Source organism: Empidonax traillii, unplaced genomic scaffold (genome assembly GCF_003031625.1).
Source record: "Empidonax traillii isolate 1590-97213 ecotype Southwest subspecies unplaced genomic scaffold, ASM303162v1 scaffold46:size3806547, whole genome shotgun sequence".
NCBI lineage: Eukaryota > Metazoa > Chordata > Aves > Passeriformes > Tyrannidae > Empidonax > Empidonax traillii.
The window spans coordinates 1,783,427-1,801,148 of NW_020955239.1; the positions used below are offsets into that span (position 1 = coordinate 1,783,427).

The 17,722-nt window shown below is 42.3% G+C and overlaps 1 protein-coding gene and 1 long non-coding RNA gene across 2 annotated transcripts in view; both read right to left on the minus strand.

Moving 5' to 3' along the window:
• Positions 1 to 12,768, minus strand: part of LOC114055086 — a 30,370-nt gene extending 17,602 nt beyond the window's left edge. The window contains exons 1-2 of the long non-coding RNA XR_003570651.1: positions 12,484 to 12,768; positions 11,707 to 11,817 (exon numbers count right to left, since the gene is read on the minus strand). This is a non-coding gene — a long non-coding RNA (uncharacterized LOC114055086). The remainder of the gene's footprint in view (positions 1 to 11,706; positions 11,818 to 12,483) is intronic.
• LSAMP (limbic system associated membrane protein) overlaps positions 1 to 17,722 on the minus strand; it is a 1,013,573-nt gene that overhangs the window by 493,483 nt on the left and 502,368 nt on the right. The gene's annotated exons all lie outside the window — the stretch shown is intronic.

Here is a 17,722-nt window from a genome sequence, read left to right on the forward strand (position 1 = left end):
ATGGTGTATTTACACCAGGTTTTCACACAATACCGAAGAGATCCATAACCGAAGTGATTTAGAAGATGATTTCAATGTTTCTTTCCCCAGAATTGCTGTCCCTTTCTCAACAAGTAGGAAATGGCACTGAAGGGAAAGGATTTGCTTGCAAGTCTGCTGTAAAAGCACTTTTCTCTCCTTCAGAGAAATCTCCCTGAGAGACCAAAATTAAACCAGATTCTCAGAACAGGCACTTATTTTCAGAATAGGCTTTCCTGGGTCCCGTCAGAAACATGGTACTTGTTTATGCACTGTCTTTATGATCTACAGCCCCCTCTCTTGCCTGTTTTACTCTCAGGAAACACAGATACCCTGTGAGTAGCAGCAGTTCTCTCTCCTGCCCTGGAGGGTAATGGGGTGAGTTGAGCATGGCTGAATTCCAGCCATCCCACCTCACTGCTCCCACTGTGGGGGACTGGGACACAGGCCCAGGCGCAACTCAAACAAAACGTGGTATTGCAGATACTGTGATGGCACCAGTCCCTTCAAATCTGGCACTGTGAAACAACTGTGGTGACAGAAAATCACTGGCAAATCTGGCCAAGAGCTGAAGGGTCTCATTAAAGGAGACCAAGTCAAGACTCCCATGTTCTCTCTATTAACAAAACTTCGTCGCTTCTGCCCCCTCACCGTGCCCCTATCATGTGAGTGCAATGGACAATACAAATTATTAATGGCTTCATTTAGGCTTTTTTTGCCATACAGGCCATGGTGATCAAATGGGTTTATAGTTTTTTACAGAATTGATACATCCTCATACAGTTCTGTAAACTGGCATATAAATGTAGTGAAGGCCACTAAGGCTTAGTCAACTCAACCACAACAGCAAAACCCCTCCTTAGATAACACTCTGCCTTATGTGGCTGAAGATTCAAGTTTTGACAAGACTTAAAGCAGTGCTGTCTGGAAAGCTTTTATAGAATCTTTGTTCCAACCTTGCTGAAAAGGTCAAGTGCTTTTTCTTTACCTCCTTGCTTTTCAGATGCACTCAGGTCTCAACCACTGAGATCTCCATTTTAACTTTCTACTTGCCTCATTTAGTAACATCACGCCTTTGCACAACTCAGGAAAATCTTTTGTTTTCAATAATGAAGGAAGACTTAAAAACAAAAGCTAATCTCAACTCTGAATGCAACCAAGATATTCTCAAGGGAGTCTTCTATCCCTTTTAATCTAGGAGAAGAAACGAAAATAGCAAACATACCAGCCTAACAGAATTTAATGGAAATAACCAGTCTAAATAACATTTTGCCCTCTTTCCTATTTCACAGGAAGCATTCAGTCAGTCAAAAGAAATATTTAGTGTTTACAGACAATCTCAGCAAGATTTCCAAACTCACCCCTCCTCCATGCGAGAGCCACTACTCAAAGTCAACTCCTCCAGGAAAAGCAGGAGGCTGGTCACCACACTGCAGTTGGAAACTGCAGCAAACATGCCTGCATGGAGCTGCTACCCACTGCCCACAGTTCTCCTCAGCATACGGCAATTGAGACTGGCTTTTTCTGGTTACAGTCTTCAAACCATTGCAGAGAGACCATCAGCCAGTCACTGTCTCCCTGCCTCATGGTTTGGGAGGAAGAGAAGGGGTTAGATATATGGGCATCCACCTTCTACATAGATGCTTGACATCCATTAGCTTCACCCAACATCTTTTCCGTCTGTAGGAATCTAGGGAGCCTTCTTCTGAGGTACTTTTTCAGTAACTGTCAATATACTCTGAAAGGAAAAGTAAGCTCACTTCTGAGAGTCACCTCTGACAATTTTTTTGCACTCCAGGTTTGAACAATTCACCTGCAGGAAAATCTAAGTAGTCTATTATCAGTCTCCTGACAGACATAACTCTTTAACTGCTGCTTCTACCAACAGGTTATATTACCATCTTTACATATCTTTAGGTCCTTTAGAAATAATAGAAAGGAAGCACAAGTTAGACCCACTTTTCCAGGCCTGTAGGAGAAGATTTCCATCACTGCAATTCCTGTAACGAATTTTGTTTTCTGCAAGAATGCTGCTGTTGAACACTTTTTCTCAGTGCGGCCAGGGGCCCTCACTAATTACAAAGCTGTTCTTCAGCTCCTCAAAGCTCTTCATTTCCAGCCCTAGGAAGAGATTACTAGCAATTTATGGAGAGAAAAACAACCCCACATATCCCCAGCATTTATTTAGTTCTTCACCAACCATTTGCATATCCAACTTTTTATGTGACATGCTAGATAACAAAGGTAAGCCAGAAGGGAAGAATGTATGATAGTATTTGCTAGCATGTTGTCTTTTATTTCCTTTAGCCTCATGAGGCAGCTGTATGGAACATTGGAGAGAGTTTTACACAAATGGCCTTTCTTGCAGGAGGGGTTTCTTTGAGCCTGTCTGGGAGTTCACACTGCAGACCAGATCAAAAGATGTTTTCCTCCATTTTAATAGAGAAATCTGAGACAGATTGTATCAGGAGAGAAAGGGAGTAAAAGAAAGACTGAGAGGTTACTTGGCAATTAGGCAATCTTGATTATTTCCTTCTTGTCTTGCTAAATCTTTCAGCTGGCTATTGGGTGGAAATGATTTTCTATTCTATTTGACACTGGCTTCACAGCTAATTTGGTTTCCATCTATCTGCCTAATCCATTTTATCTATCAGTTCTAATTCAGTCCTATCCTTGCTTTATATTTGCATGCTTCCAATATGCGTAAACAACAACAATTTTTCTTCTTATATGGGGAAAAAAGAAGCCTGGTTTTCAGGTGAGAGGCATAAAAGTAAGAGCAAATAAGGTTTTACATTACACTTTCTCTCCTGTAGGGAGGTCACACAAAGAAGCAGGTACTACCTTTGATGAGGCAAGAATTTAGTAACCTTTTCTTCATGCACCAGAGAACTCCAGAATACAGATCCAAGTCACTGAGAGTGCTGTGTCATCTGTGTCACTCTACCTGATCAAGCATATAATGCAGTTACACACAGAAGTGATACAGCCTCACAGAGAAGTTTGTAGCTCTCCCAGGAATTTGAACATCAGATCAAAGCCTTTGAAATGGGCCATGTGTCCAAGGGACAGATGGAGAAGACAGTGGCAGATAATGGCAATGTGTCCCTCGGTAGCTGTTTTCCTGTGCAGGTCTGCTGCCAAGTTCTCAACCAATGGGCGCTTCTTCACTTGTGAGGGCTCACTTCCAGACAGGGAAACTGCAGTCCCCATGGTGTACCCATGACAGAACCATGAATCATAGTGCAGGCAGCTTAGGCATCTGAACAAGTATTTCTCATCATCACAGGAAAAGTATGCCTGCCAACACCCCCACTGGACTTCCTTCACAGAAGCCATGTCTATGTTATATCGCCCTATACATTAAGAGAAGCATCAAGCCTCAGGGCAGAAAAAATTCAAGTGCATAGTCAAAACCCTGCTGAGACTAACAGTGTGCTCTTCCATGGCCTTGGAAACCCTGTGGTTCACAATGTACACGGGGGCCAGGATCACCAGGCTCTTACTGCACACCTGCTATTCCTGCAGCACATCTGCCATTTATAACCAACTATATATGAATCACTTCCTCCCTTTGGTGTGAGAAAAAACCTGAGGTCCTTAGTTTGGAAGGGGTAGCAGCACAAGGTATTACATTAAAGGTTTGGTTCATAATTAAGTAAGCCTTGAGACTCATACAGGAATTTTGCCAGACAACTTTACACATTAGAACAGGAGCTTTGAGAAACTCATTTATGGTGTCACCCTGAAAACTAGAAGCATCTCCAGGATTCAGGGTCTCAGAGGAAGACCTTTTCTTCTGTAGAATGACTTCTTTCTTGTAATAGTAGCTAGCTACTGCAAGGGAGACTTAAACGAATTAGATTACAGAAAAAGCAAAAAGAATAAATCATTCCCATCTATTGCCATATTGACTGCAGTGTATTGCTGAGAACATGAGGAGAAATGCTGTGGCGATTCTTTCCCCATCCCTTGATAACATGTTTTTTGAGATGTCCTCATTCCTTCCTCAGACCCCTAACTCCTTAAATGCGCTCTCTCTGTTTTGCTGGGGCTGCTGCCTTCGTTAGAAAGATTTTCAGCTTTGATTAATTATTGAGCCTGTACTGCTGAGGGCTTTCTATTCTCCAGTTCTCATTACTGATGCCTTGCAGCCTGTGTGCTTCACTGGTCCCATTGCAGGATTTGATGGATGCACCCGTGAAGTTTTCCTGCCTGAAAAGCCAGTCTTGCCTTTTGCTGATTTTGTTTGGTGGGCAGGGAATTTTGCTCTTGGCTACAGTGAGCAGTAAAGCATACGCACTGGGCAAAGTATTATTGTTATTATTATGGTGGAAGCAGCATGAAATTCTTGCTTCTTTGCTTTCTGCATATTTCCCCTTTAAATCTGTTTCAAAAATTCTCCCCAACGGCCATTTTATTCTCAAAGTTGCTGCATCTTCTTACAGAAGATTCACCAATACATTGCTCTCTCATGGGAGACCAATATTCTTTCTGGTTGTTTGCTTTAATCTGGAATGAAAAGCTATGCACAGTGAAAATATGTTTTGTTTTGTTTATACTCCTTGTGCTTGGCTGCATAATCGTTGCTAGGGTTGACCGAAATATTTTTCTTTGTTTTGATGAAATAAAATTCTCATCTGTGATAACTCAGACTTAAGACATGGGTCAGATGCACTCTGAAAGAGGTAGTCCAAAGGGAGAGCAGAGCCCATAGGCGGGAACAAGTATGTGATAGGTCCTGTGTCACAGCTTCCACGAGGGCCTGGAGAGGCTTAGAGATTTAGAAACTGAACCTAAAGCCAGTAAAATTATTTCTAATTTTGAGAGTCTGTGTTTGCCAATACTCATAATTTAAAGACAAATTTCTTGAGGCTAACTCACATGCTCTGACTGAGTAGAAAGATGAGCGCTCAAATGCTTGCATTTCCCATAAGGGACATCTTTGTGTTTGTAATCAGCTTATTATTAAATGCAATCCATCCCACTATATTATTTATTTCAAAGGTAAGTCACAGGTGCTAGTGATTTGTGCTTCTAATGATTTTGTCCTCTGTCCAAACATAGCAGTGGTCCACAGGACATTACCTTACTTATCCCTCAGCAAGCAACACAGACTGCTCATGATCAGCCTGGCTCTTGTTTGTAAGACAAATCAGCCAACACCTATCTCAACACCTCTCTCACACAGTCCTGAACCCATCGAGACACCGGACAGTTAGCTGTGTTTGGAGATCAGGGCTGTGATTTTGCCTCAGCATACTGACCATCATGAATGAGTTAGATTAAAGAAAAATTTTTTTATAATGAGTGTTATAAAACATTGTAACAAGCTACCCAGAGAAGTGGTGGAGGCCCCATCCCTGGCAACGTTCAAGTTCAGGTTGAACAGGGCTCTGAGGAGCCTGATCTAGTTGAAGGTGTCTCTGCTTATTGCAGAGGAGTTGGTCTAGAAGATATTCAGAGGTCCCTTTAAATCCAAACTATTCTATGTAATGAGGTATTTTGCATTCTGTTTCAGCATTAATGTGTGTTTTAGGCCCTGATATCTCTGTGTTCAGGCACCATGAAGAAAGAAGTTGTAGTCAGGATCTGGCCAATTTGAGAGTACCCAGGGCCCAGTACAGCTCTGGGATGGCCAGACAGGACACTGGGAAAGGGGCTGGGATGGCTTAAGAACTGGCTGAGACATGCAGGCTGGGCTCAGGATCTGTCCTGATGGGGGTACCCAGGAACAGACAAAGCTCTATGATGGCTGGGCAGAGCCACTGTGAGAGAGCTGGGCTGCAGCCAGGCTACAGGCTGGAGGTCTGGATTAACAGTGTGCACAGCCAGGCATGGCTGTCCCTGAACTAGAGACAGGCACACTTTGTGTGACATAGGTCAGGCAGTGTCTAAATGGTAAAGGTTCGGTTTAAAAATTGCTTCCACAGGAGAGGAGACTGGCCCTATAGAAGCTTCTGATAGTGTTTTCTGAGGTACTCTGTCTAAGGCCACCAAAAGAAGTGGGGCCATCCTCACCTGCACAGTCTCAAAGCTGGCTCTGAGCCCTAGCAGCCAGACCTCTCTGAGGAGGGATGCTATCAGAATCCCCTTCAATCTCCTCCTGCCTCTGCCCTTTGTTAGAAAGGTCCTGAAGCAACTGACTGTGGCCAGCTTGAAAAACTAATACATCTTTCACTTTGCAGCAACAATGGGAACAAGAAAAGAACTAGATAAAAGACTAAAATAAATAGCTTTGACACAGATAATCAGTTGGCTGTGCTTCACTATCAGCTGAAGTTGTGTAACTCTGTGGGCATGATTTTAGCAAATACAAGGGACTGAAGCCCAATTTAACTACATCTGTGGATCAAGTCATTACCCCAAGGACAGGAAAACACACATAGACAGGCAGTGCTGGGTGACTTCTTAAACCACAGCAACTCATTAGCCCAAGCAGATGACATACATACAGTCAAGGAGAGGAGCGGACCCTAGCGTCCCCTCACACAGACATGTATGTATCCCACATGTACATGGACTCCTTTCATTCCTTAATGTTTCTCAACTCAGTATTTCCCCACCATAATTATCTTGTCTGCTTTTAACTCATCCTGGACTCTGAAAACAGCTTATCAGAACCATCTGTCTTGAACTTACAGTAGTCAGAGAGGGTGGTTAGGCTGTGTTCTGTTTCCAAGGCAAAAAAAAAAACATTGCAAATGCCAAAGATCAGGCTTAGATCCATCAGATACAGCACACACCTAATCTTCCTCCAAGCACTTGCTAAGACTGTACATGGGGAGAGCAAGAAAACTACAGACAGCAGTAAATCCATGATCATTTAATCACGGGTCTGACCCTTCATAATATTTGCATCAATATTATTTACTCCAACACTCCAGCACACAGTATGCTCAGCAAAAGCCTAACACAACACACACATTGCCTAGTTGCAAACACCTGAAGAATAGGCTTATGCTATGCATGCTGTACCTACAGCCTGATGCGTGTGCAGAACCACAGCTGCCAGAACACATGGGGATGAGGCTCAGGAAGTAGGTCCCACACAATGGGATAATCTCTGTCAATCAAAGCAAAAACCTTAATTTCCTCATTCGTATCTTAATAGGTCTGGAGAAAGGCAAGCCAGTATGGCTGACCATAAACACTGCCCTTTAAACAGGTTCAGAGGCCTGCACATAAATAGCTCTTCTTCAGTCCAGAAGGGATCAGAGCCCTGAAGATTCTTCCCCAGAGTAAAAGGCCTGTAAATTCCCTGCCACCACCATTTCTGTGCTAAAGCAAGATGCCTGTGTCCTGTAACCATGCATTGACAAGGTTCAGGATCTTTCTTTACTTTAAAGGTACATAGTAGCTTTCATCTGCAAGTCAATATCGGTGAGGTCTGCTGGGATCCAAAATAAGTAGCATAGCTTTTCAGACACAGCAGCATCCTATTCTGATGGCATATTAAAAACCTGTGTGAATCATAAATCCCATTTCTTTAGGAACTGAGTCCCATCAGGGCACAAGGATGAGGGAAAATGGGCTATTCTGCATATAACTAGGAAATGATGATGATCTATGTAGGTAAGGCACAGACATTCTGTTGTGATTTTTTTGTGACTGTTGCTGCTTTTTAAACAAAAATTTAAAATAATGGCTTAGGCTTCCCTGTCACGTGCCAGAGACAAAATTCTCCTACTATTAATAAAGGTACAAACAAATTTTTGCAAGCTCTGCATAGAACTGCCTCACTCTGACTAAAGAATAAAAATGAAGAGCAAATTTCTTACACGTAAGATAATTACACTGCTGAAGCAAACACCTCTCCTAACATTGTGAGCACACAAAAGGCTGAAGTGTGTGTATGTGCCCACGAGAGAGTGTGTGAATATGACAGAGATGGAGTTGGTGTGTGCTGAAAAGCAGGACAGGAGAATATTTGATCTGATCCTCATGAAAACAAGCTACAAAAGCTTGAGGGAGTCAGACTGCTGCCATGCAGGACTAGAAACATTAATCCCGGAGTGTGGGCAGTGATGGACGGCAGGTGAGCAGATGGGGAGGCAGGTTGTGAGTGCAAAGACAGTGGCTTGGAATGAGCCCTGTTTGAGCTCTGGGCAAATACAGTTCAGCAGAAGAGGGGCAGCACTACCCAGGGAATCAGCTTGCAAAAGCTTACCCAGCTCAATTTCAAGGCAGCAAGTCAGTCAGCATGCCTGCATGCCAGCAGTCTCACCCCTCTTGGTCTTGCAACTTTGTCTTTTGCACTTCTCAAAACAAAAGGTTTCCAGTTTTATGCATAAGTTAGGATGTCTGATCAGCTCAGAAATTGGACTTCATTCAGTTTGAAATCTACTGGGAACAGGACAGCCCCACTCCAAAGGTACCTGGATGCCAAGATTCTCAGGCTGAAGTCCTTCTTATTTCCCTGTGCACCATGCTCTCTCTCCCCTGCCTCACAGTTGGTTTGGAGAGAATTATCTGCCTAGCTCTTGGACCCTGATCAGAAGCTGAGCTGGGGCCTAGCCTTTACCATCTGTCCAGGTGGCTCCTTTGCAGCAAGATATTGTCCCACATGTCCTATATACATCCATCAGACTCAGGTCTATGCCAGCTTGGCTCTGGGAATGAATCACTGCACTCTCCTTATTTGAAAGGCAAGCTTGTGCCAACCACTCCGTGATCCTGTAGATATGTGCTCTCCCTCGGTACCTGATACTTTCACAGTCGCCATAGCACTTGCTGGGCCCTGTAATTGTCTGCATGAGATCCACAGAACACCATCCATCCTGGTTTCTGCTGCAGAATATTTTAGAGTAAAATACAGGAACAGTACTTTCTCTCATTCACAACCTGTATTTTTAACTCTCTGTCCTATAATCCTCTGCAGTGAAGTTTCAAGGAACCAAGAGAAGAAGAAAAAATCCACTGCTTTTCTGCCACACAAAAATGAAGAAAACCTCACCGTTTTTAACCTGGCAAAAACATATCACAGCTGGAATGGGGAAACCCTTCTCTTTAAAAGAACCATGCAGGTCAGTCCCCTACCTCCCTGCATCGCAAGAAGAGGAAACAAAAAAGAAAAGCATCTTTTCCTGCTTAGCAAGTCTCTAGATGGGGACAAGTTGCTGCATATTTTCCGTGAGGAGAAAGATAAAAATCTCAGCTATTTAAGTCTGCGTGCATTTGTCTTCCACACAAAGCTGATAGCACTTTAGCACACAAGCCGCGTACAACTGTATCCGCAATTAATGAATACTTGCATCACAAGTACATTTAATAGGGAAAAGGAATCCTCTTCTATACTGTTAGAGATTTGAGGAGGGGAAGGGATGTGAGGGGGTGCTGGTGTTGGGGGAGGGTGCAGGGAACAAATCATGCAGTGTGCAACATCAACCAATGTACTTGAGACTACCACGACAGTTGAGTGGCACAGTGAAGACTTTAACTTGTGCAGTATTGGTGCCTTCACCTGATACCAGCCGTGTGCCACGCTGAAATGCGTCCAGGAGGCTGCCAAAGCTTACTGTGTGCCCTGGCCAGGGAGCAGGGCTACTCTGCTCCAGGTTGGGGCTGGATACTTCCTTGCCCTTGTAAGAGGCAGTGCCTCAGCAGACAGACATCCTAGCCTAAAACAGCAGAGCTGTGTGGCGAGTGAATCCAACTGCTCTTGCGGTTCCTTTTGCTGTATCTTGCCTCTCCGTGCTGGTCTCCTGTCCGCCTAGCATGCAGTTTGCTCATTCAGTTGCTCACGCTCGCTCCTTCTTTTCCTCCCTCCCTCCAGCAGTGTCAGGGAGACAAGTGAAGGTTACTGTTTGGCATGTTTGTTTTTGCATTATTTATCTTGTAGAGGACAGAGTCAGACATCTAGAGGACAGTCTTAGGTCATATGTGAATCCTTCCAAATGGGACTCAATAGCACAATCAGCCAAGTAGAAAACAGACTTGGACAGCCCCATGGAGGGAGGCAGCATTTGGAAAGGGATGTTGTGCATCTTTCTGGCCAAGGTACCTGGCAACACTACAGGTCTCTTTGTGACTCCACCTTCCCTTGTTTCTTCTCCTTCTTATTTGAACACCCCTTTAAGTGGGTATAATCTTTTTTTCACCCATAATTAAGAAGTTTTTCAATATTTTTACATGCTTCACATACACAGGGCTGCAAGGAACTGGGATCTCCCCTCCACCTCAATTCCTACTCTCTCCCTGTAACACCTCCTGCAGAGACCAGCTGCTACTGGGTTAGCTGCACACATCTCAGAGTAGTCAGAAACATCTCCTACACAAAGTTCCCTTGCCCGTTCCCTCTGAGGCTGCCCATCAGAAAGGCTGGTGCTGGAGTACCCCACAAGCAGTGCTCCTGTGGGTGTCCCTCAGCATTGTCTACTGGGGGAGCCTGGCACTCACAAATTAAGAATCCTTTGCTCACACATCTTCCAACTCTGTTTCTCTCTGACTCCTGCAGTATTTAATAATATATAGCTATGCTCTACCCCAACAGAACAGAGATTTTATGCTACTTATTTTCTCCATATTTTCCAGCACATCTAAGTCTCCCTCAATTTCTTATTGAAAATGAAATGGGGACAGTTCTGCTTATACAGCTGGAGATAGTGATCACCAGTGTACAGAAACTGACTTATCAAGCAGATTCTTAATGCCATAAAATCAATGGGTTTAGAAATTCTATTATCTTGCCTCTGATAGAACGCACCAACTAAAGAAACTTCTTGCCCTTTTTCTTTTTTTTAAAAGCATACTTAAATATAGCATTACTGCTGTCCATAAACAAACTTTCCCCATGGTTCTCTAGTGGATATTACACCTGAGAAAAGGAACAGCCAGGCTGCATGGCAAAACAGAAAGGGCAGTTTCTTTCTGGGTTCTTCCAGCTATTCTGTTACAGTGATCTGAGGTTGCTGGATCTCCAGATTTGAAAGCATTTCATACTATGTAGGGTGCAGGACTCCAAGAAAATTACTTCTGCAAGAAGAAAATGCAACAACCTCAAATACATGGCAAGTGCAAATCAGTCAAAGTTGCCTGAATGCCTAGAGGACAGTAGTAGATCCAAGTGAGTGAAACAGGTTTGGTATGCATGTTCACAGGTCCAAACATCCAAACAAGTAAAGGGAACATGGAAAGGAAGGTCTGTGTGTAAAAGAGAGAAGACAGAGATTAGGACATTGACAAATAATGGGAACTGCTTGATACTCTAGTGGAAATCAAGCAGGACATAAGAACCAAGCCAGATAAGAGATAAGGAGGGAATCAGATGGGACAAAACTTGAACTGCTGCAGCAGCTGAATGGAATATTAGGGACAAATCAGACATGAAATAAAATGATACTTGGGTGAGAGCCATTCAATGCAATACAAATGACTTGTTTTTTCCTTGTATTCAGCCTCCAGATATTGACTAGGTAAATCTTTAAAAATTTTTACTAGGTCCTTTAAATTCCCTAAAGTGTTGTAAACATATCCTAATTGAAAAATTAGTTTCTCCCTTCAGTCTTCTTCTTAGATGCCCTTTATTCTTCCCTTTACCCACCAAAACAAAACAAACCAAAAAAAACTCCATCAGAAAACGTAGGTGGTGGCTTTGCATTTGGATAACAAATGTCCAAATCTGGAAATTATTTTTTTCAAGTTTGGCAATGTTTGGAGAAAAAACCTGAAGAAGCTGCTTTCACTCACTGTGATTCAGTACTGTCATTTGCAGCCTTGGGTTGCTGAGTCCTGCCTATCTATAAGGCTGAGTGAGATGTGGTGAAGGTGCAGTGTAAGTGCTGTCATCCTCCCTGTTACCTGAAAGAAAATGGACTACAGATAAGTTAATGCTTTGTTGTGGGTCATAGCAGTGGATACCCATCATGCATGTTCTGAAGGAGTGTGATTTAATCATGGAATATATCCAAAAGGGAGAAGTGTTTTGACTTGATTAGCCTGTCACAGTAGCACACTGCTCTATAAATTGTTCTCAGGCAATAAACAGCGATGGTTTATGTTGAAACACTGACTACTTTTAGCTAACGAAGGAGGGGTGAGGGTTTGAAGACTGTGGCATTTCGTGGAACAGCCAAGCAATCAGCCAAGGAAGAAGACAGCAAGAGACTGATCAAGATACATTTTTTGTAGCCTCACAATCAATACGTATAGAGGCACTTTCTGCAGACAGCTTGTGGAGTACCACTTGTATATTATTTAGCTTTGATGTGTCTTACTGCATCTACATTAAAAATGCTTTGTGATCATGAGACTCGATTTCCACTTCTCATCCAGTCATGCAAATATTTATAAAAGAAAGCTTTCATTGCTGTATTGCTGTACCTGATTTCATTCAGAAGAGAGGCAGTTTGGGTGGGGGTAGTGTAGAGAGAAATCCCTGTACAGTTAGAATAAAAAAAGAGACTGCCTCTTAAGACTTAGATTTGTTCGACCAAACTGAACAAATCAAAGTTGGGATCTGGACACCTTGCAGGCTTTGTAGAAACTCAGGCCCATGTCCTCTGTGATTAAATCCATTCCCTACTCCTTCCTGGAGATATCTTCTGAGCTGAGATCTGAGGGAGAAACCAGTCCCCTTGCATGAAAAACATAAGAGTTAAAAAAGGGTCTTTGAAGAAGAGAATTTAAAGCAATGGACAACTTCTAAAGTAGAAGCAGTCAAACAGCAGGACCATTTGTTCCAGATATAATAACGCCTTGCCTTCCTCTCTGTTATCATCAAAAGCTTCTGTGTTTGTGGGAGAAAATCTCTCCCCCACCACCAGCCCGGTTCTTCCTGCCGTGAGGTCACAGCCCTGTCTTTGCGACACAGCTGTCTGTTGCTAGGGTAGTGTTTGTGCTTTCACAAAATCAGCACAGCAATGACTTCACAAGCAAGGTCATGGAGGAGCAGATGGGCTTGGGAGGAGGGAGGGAGACGGACCCCTTGTTTAAACACAAATAGCGGTGATAATTAATTAACCAAAGTAGCAGGGGAAATTATGAAAAACATGTGAAAGGTAAATGGATTTCTGTTTAGCTGTCTTTCCCAAGAGGCTAAATGTCTCAGTTGCAGAAGGGAGATCTTTACAATGAACTAATGAAATAAGGACATTTTCTCTGGTTTCTTCAAGTGGAGGCTCCTGGAAAAAAAATATGAACAGAGCCTACACTTTGCCATCCTTCTGCCTTCCCTTCTCATCACCACTTGTTGACCTCAACTAAAAGATCAATATTTTCTATCAGAACCTTGAGTACCTATATCTTTTCAGCATACAAGGGCTGTAGTGGGAATAGACAATTATTTAGACAGGAAGTTTATTGTTCTGCAGTGGCTTAGCAGCAAACATGCTTTGTTGATAAAGAAAGCTGTTACACGTTTATTCTTCTGACTGCCAAAGCCAAAAGCTTGTCTTTGGAGTTGACCAAGGTGATGTTTTTCCTTCTTCAAACACATAAGGTTTGTATGATAAGGAACGGGCAGCCCAGCCATGCCTTTACTTCCACCTATGCTTTTATCTTTTGCCATGGCAGTGCTGATTCTGCTGTACACCCTCATGTTTTTGTCCAAGTCAGCATATTTAATTCCAAAACATGAAAGAGCAAGTGACCCAGGTAAGATCAAGGGAATCATCTCAATATGCAAGTGAATCCATGGAACACCTCTGAAGAACTTGGACAGCAGTAAGTACAAAAGTTTTTCTTTCTTCATCATTCCTTCTCTGTGCTGCATTTGCATCACACATATAGGTCAATATATGTTCATCCATTTAAGGGGAAAGAGAGCATCTTGTGTATATTCTCCTCATTATTTATTCTATGGACACACAATTCTGCCTTTCACCTTTTCAATGGGAGCAGAGATCCTTAAAAAAAAAAAAAAAAAAAGAAAATTCTATGTTTACAAGAAGGATAGGAAACCTTACCAGAAGGTAAGGTGTTTTTGTGACTGACAGTTCTTTCATGCCAACGAAGTCTGGAAAAGCAAAAAGCCAAGCAATGCTATTCAGATCCATTAAAACGAGTTCAAAAGAACTTCTCCAAGAAAAGTGACAGTTTCAGTAGGTTTTCTTCTACATACTGGACTCTGTCCATCCAGGAGCTCTATGTTTTTTACTAACACAGACATTGTCACATCAAACATAAGCACCTAGATTCACAGAATAATCACTGCAATTGAAAAATGCCACTGGAGATAGTCTAGTCCATCTGCTTTGCTCAGAGCAAGGTTAGCAAGAATGAGTTCCTCAGAGACATGTCCAATTTTTAACATTCTCTCCAATGATGAAGATTCCATAACTCTCTCAGTCGTCTACTCCAGTTCTTGAGCATCCTTTCAGTAAGAATAAAGGGGTTTTTTTCCTATATTTAAATGGAATTTCCTGTATTGCAATTTAGGCCCACTGTCTCTTGTACCTTCTCTGACTATCACTGAGGAGAGCGTCTTCAATTTTCAATCCACTCTGCTATGCACTTATCTAGTCCATACATCATCAGTTCATCAGTGAGAATCTTATGTCAAAAGGTGAGACAGTGTCAAAAGGCTTTAAAAAGTCAAAACAAACAACATGATCTTTCAAGATCTCTGATATAATGATTCACTGAACTAATCATTGCGTTATAAATCTACACTGACTATACCAAATCACTCATGTCCTTCAAGGGTCTGGAAATGGTTTGCAGGATTATTTGCTCCATCACCTTCCCACGAAATAAGGTGTGGTTGAACATGCTATAGTTCCCTACATTTTCCTTCTAGCCTTTCTTGGACACAGGCGATGCTCCCTTCCAGTCTTCAGGAACTTCTCCAAGTTACCAAGAGCTATAGGAATGATCTAGAGTGGCTTCACAATGACATCACTCAAATCCCTCAGTATTCATGGAAACATCTGTCAGGTTTCATGGACCTGTCTGTGTCTAGTTTGTTTAAATAATCTTATACTGATCTACCAGGGATAAATTGCCATTGTACCAGTTTCCCACTTCTCTCAGAGATCTGTGATTCCTGAAGGTAAACCTTCCCACTAAAAATCAAGGTGAAAGTCGCATTAAGTACCTTGGTCTTTTCCAAATTTTTTGACACCACGTCTCTGCTCTGTTCAGCAATGGTCGCACATTTTCCTACACTCAGTCCACTGTGTTTTTAAAGAAAACATTGCTGTCTGCAGGGTTAAATTAGCTGATGCTTATTTCAAAAGGAGCCCCACCTTCTACATATCATGGTGAGCCATGCTGGTTACAGCTGTCTCTTTTATCAGCATTGCTAATACATGGTCTGGGGGTAAGTTACTGCTACCTCCTATCAGATAATTAGTCAGTAAATCATTCAACCAACTACAAGGTATATAGCAAGGACAATGTTTCCAAACCATATTATCATCATCAGACATTTATAGTGCACTTTATCGCAAAGGATTCAGAAGATTTACATATACCTTGTAGAACAGTGGCCCTTTTTTTACACCTGCTGGTAAAGTGCAGCCCTATTAGGAGGGAGGTGTCTGTGTTTTTAAAGAGTCATGTTATGGAATAAGCTTATCACAGGAAATTGTACAGATTACTTCTGTTTCTACTTGACATTTTTAAAAGAGTTCAAGGAGAATAAGTGGTCTAAGTTGGAATTTTGCAAGGAACCTGCAGCTAAAAACCAGTCTTTTCAGTTAGAAGATAGTTAAACCAGGTTACAGTAACATGACTTTTTACAGGGATTTGCAATTATAGTGCTAGCAAATGAAGTGTAAAATAACAGTTCTGCAATTTCTTGATGTTTCAAACTGAGTTTTTCTCCATCTCTGATACACTGCTATCTAAGCACAACCAAACAACGCCTCTAATTTAAGCCTGATAGGCTTAATGGGACAGCTCCCATGAAACCATCAAGAAGTAGTAGGAGCCTCAGTCTCTTTGTGTTTTTGTTAGCTTTCATCAAAAAAGAGATGGAGCAAAATCATTGTGTGGCTCTGGTGCCTCTGCCAGCTGGATTTAATTGAGCAATACTGAGCTACTGATGAAGTGGGAACAATGCTAACATTTAATTCTTGCAAACAGGAAACATCCATGACAAGATCTCACTTTTATGTGAAACACATGCCCTCTTACATCATATTACTTTAAAATCATAGAATCAGATAAGCATTTATGCTGGAAAAGACCTATAAGTTTATTCAGTCCAACCGTAAACCTAATACTACCAAGTTCCACTAAACTATGTCCCTGAGTGACACATCTACACATCTTTTAAATACCTTCAGGGATGATGACTCAACCACTTCCCTAGGCAGCCCATTCCAATGCTTAACAGATCTTTCAGTAAATTTTTTTTTTCCTAATATACATCCTAAACTTCCCCTGGCCATTTGAGGACACTTCCTCTTGACCTATCCATTTTTACCTGGTAGAAGAGACAGAACCCCACCTGTCTACAACCTCCTTTCACGTAGTTGTAGAGAACAATGAGCCCCCCTCCCCCCCTCCCCCCCCCACCCTGAGCCTTCCTCTCTCCAGGCTAAACACCCTAAGCTGTTTCTCACCCTCTCAGCTGTTTCTCACAGGACTTGTGCTCCAGACCCTTCACCAGCTCCATTGCCCTTCTCTGGACATGCTCCAACATCGTTCTTGAAGTGAAGGGCCCAAAACAACAGACTTTGAGATGTGACCTCACCAGTGTCAAGTACAGGGGGAATGTCCTAATCCTGCTGTCATTCTAGGGGAATGACAAGAGTGCTGAAGAATTTCTCCTTCCCAGTAGCCAGTTCTCATCCAAGTTCTAATTCCAACAGTAATCCCAGGACTCTCTCAGAAGGGAAAGATCTCCCAGGATGTAAAGGAGCTCTGTTTTGCTGCTCTGCTACAGGTTTTCTCATCTTGGTTTGGCTGCCCACACGGAAGTCATTTGACTTACCATATTGTAAGTAAGGTATCTGCACAAGGCTGGCAAATATGAAATAAAATATCCTCTATTCTGAAGCAGTCAGGATGTCCTAGGGCATCTCAAAAAGTAGCAGATGATTCCTGGTGTGTCAGTACCTCAGTTCAGAGTATAAATGTGCTAATGAAATGAATCATCAGGTTATCCCCATTGTCCGAGTCTGGATTGTGGAGCTGTCTAGACAGGCACAGACTGGATTTTTTTCAACTGAAAATATGATGTACATCACAGGTACTCCACCTGCTAATGGACATTCAATTCCCAGCTAGATATAGTTCAAAACAACCTTCCTCAAAATTCTACAGTCAGGTCCTCTGCCCTGATGTTTCAACTCTATAGATCTGCTTTTACAGGTCTACATTATTCGTAATGCAGATACAGGCAAGTCACTAGTCCAGCTCCTCATCTAGACTATCCTAATTACAAACTGGGGTAACTGTTCTGGTCTAATCATGGATAAGTAAATTCAAGAATACAAGGTGTTTCGATACTGCTGGAATCAGAGATGTGTGTGAAGGGAACAGGAACTGGAGAACCATCATGTAAAGAAATGCAGTCAAATCAGAGATTCAAATTTCCATGTATGCCTGAACATGTCTTTAACAAGGGCAAGCATATTAATAATGGCAGTCCCACTGCTGACATCAATATCATGACTGTGCTGCTCCCATGCCCTCTCATGCTTCCAATAATCTTTAATTGCAAATGACAGTGTTCTTGATGTTAAAAAGAACAATATTTATTGAGGGGAGAGGTAGCTTTTACCATGTGCTTACCAAAAATCATGTCTCATTCACT